Source organism: Glycine max, chromosome 17, assembly GCF_000004515.6.
Source record: "Glycine max cultivar Williams 82 chromosome 17, Glycine_max_v4.0, whole genome shotgun sequence".
Classification (NCBI taxonomy): Eukaryota; Viridiplantae; Streptophyta; class Magnoliopsida; order Fabales; family Fabaceae; genus Glycine; species Glycine max.
This window is the reverse complement of record NC_038253.2, coordinates 38,187,077-38,189,286: the sequence shown is the minus strand read 5'-3', so window position 1 is coordinate 38,189,286 and position 2,210 is coordinate 38,187,077. Positions and strand designations below refer to the sequence as shown.

The 2,210-nt window shown below is 39.2% G+C and overlaps 1 pseudogene; it reads right to left on the bottom strand.

The window, feature by feature from the left end:
- Nucleotides 1–926: 926 nt before the first annotated feature.
- On the bottom strand, nucleotides 927–1,864 carry LOC102662845 (glutaredoxin-C10-like; annotated as a pseudogene).
- Between the last annotated feature and the right edge of the window lie 346 nt (nucleotides 1,865–2,210).

Sequence of the window (2,210 nt, the reverse complement as noted above, 5' to 3'; positions counted from 1 at the left end):
CCCTTTCTTCCTTAACGGCTTAACCCCCACAGGGGACAACAAGTCAAGAACCCTAAAATAAAATAAATAAATATAATCCTCTTTTGGACGGCCATGATTGTCCCTATCATTGCTCATGGATCGTGAAACAATTGTCACACCCAATCAAAACTAGCCATAAATTCCCCTTAGAAGGGTGGTCAATTAAGTAAAGTGAAATCTGTCCGGAACTTCAAAAGTTACAATTTTGAGTTCTCATTGATAATCTAAATTCTATCGGGACAAAAAAAAAATTAAAATCTTCGTAATTACTAATGCATCAATGAAAATATTACTAGTATCGACCAATAACAATTTTATGACATAATTATATAGATTAGATTACATAAGCTTGTGTGTGAGTTATTATGAATACGATGGTTCAAGCAAAAGTGACAAAGTCATGGCCTCCTATTGCATAATAATTGAGAAATGACAACCAATCCAGTGAGTGATTCATCCCGTGATGATAAACTGAACGGAGCCAAACCACAAATCACACCCTTATCACTCTCACAATCACATCCTTATGCTATCACGGTTATCGCTCTCACAATCACACCCTTATCGCTATCACGGTCACTGAACATAAGATGCTCTCTCCCAACGCGTGTCACTCAAAATCCCATGAGTATTCTTCAAACTCAATCAATGGCGGATCGATTCCATGCCCCAATTTGACCACTCTCTCACTCACTCGGAGCAACGCTTTTGTTTCTTGGTTACTTTTAGATTTAAGGGGAGGGGTATGACGCCCAGTACAAGGCTTTCGGACTAAAAAAAACGCTTATATAGATATTTAAGTTTATCTCACTCCAAAGAAGACTAGAATTTGAACCCCTCACGTATCAGATATGATGCAAGACCCTTACAGCAAAACTAAATAAATAAAGAGAAAAAGAATAAAATTCCATCAATTGAGATTCCATTTCGCATAAGAGAGGACCCAAAATTATACAATTAGTTAATTTTTTTTTTTTTGTTTTTTGTTTTTCTGGAAGTAAATAATAATATAATATATGTGGGAGGTATTTGACTTGATTGGGGTGGTGGTAACTGGTAATTAACTAATTATTGTTATTAAGATTATTATGATGATGGTGATGATGATGTTGTTGTTATGATAATCATACCCAGAGGGCGCCGACTTGGACGAGTTTGGGGACGAGGTGGCCGGAGACGTGGAGGGCGACGAGGGACTCGAGGCCGCCGACGGAGGAGCCTCCGATGAAGACGGCGGGGGTGCGGTGGTCGGGGAGGGGGAGGGCGGCGATCTCGTGGTCGTCCAATTCGATGACGGTGGGGTTGACGCCGATGGTGGCGAGGAGCTTCTTCATGACGTGGCACATGCAGCAGGAGGAGCGCGTGAAGATTATGACGGGGTGCTCGGAGATCAGGCGCTGGATGCGGGCTTCCGTTGATTCGTCCACGTCGATGGAGAGAGAACAAGAAGAGGAGAAAGAAGAAGAGTTTGTGTTGTTTGTGGTGGTGGTGGTGGTGGTGGTGGTTGTTGTTGGGGTGGAGAGGTCTAGCTGGACGACGTCGTTTGAGCAGCGGCGCAGGCCTTGCATCGTTGAATTGAGTGAGGAAAAAAAGGACAAGTAGTGTAGTGAGAATGAAATGAGAGGTGGAGGTGATGGAGTTTTTATTTATAATAATAAAATAATAATTAGAAGAGAGAGAGAGAGAGAAAGTGGGGTATGGGAGGAGGACTTGCTTTGTGGTTGCTTACATCACTATGCTTGTGTTGTGTACTAGTATACTTTCTTTGCCTCAACTCCAACTTCTCCTTGCTTCCTTTCCTCACTCGCTCTAAACAACTTCTCTTTCTTCTTCTCACTGCTTCAATCAAATTTTCTTGTCCCCACTTGGACTATTTTTTTTTTTTTTATAGATATTTTCCTCTCACTCATGCATTCTTTTTTTCTTCTTCTTTTTATTGTGATGGGTCCATAATGCTTTTTCTTCAAATACCTATTTATCACCGCCAGATATCAAGATAAATTAGCCTCACTTTATTTTAATTTAATAAAAAGTCTTTGATTGAAATTTTGTGTATGTAATTGTGTTAAATGTTAAAAAAAAAAAACTTTGTATTCTGTCTTACTCCGACAAAATTATTTGTAGTGAAAAATATTTATGATCTAGAAAGAAAAAAAAATTATTTAATCATTTTTAATAAAATCTTTCAT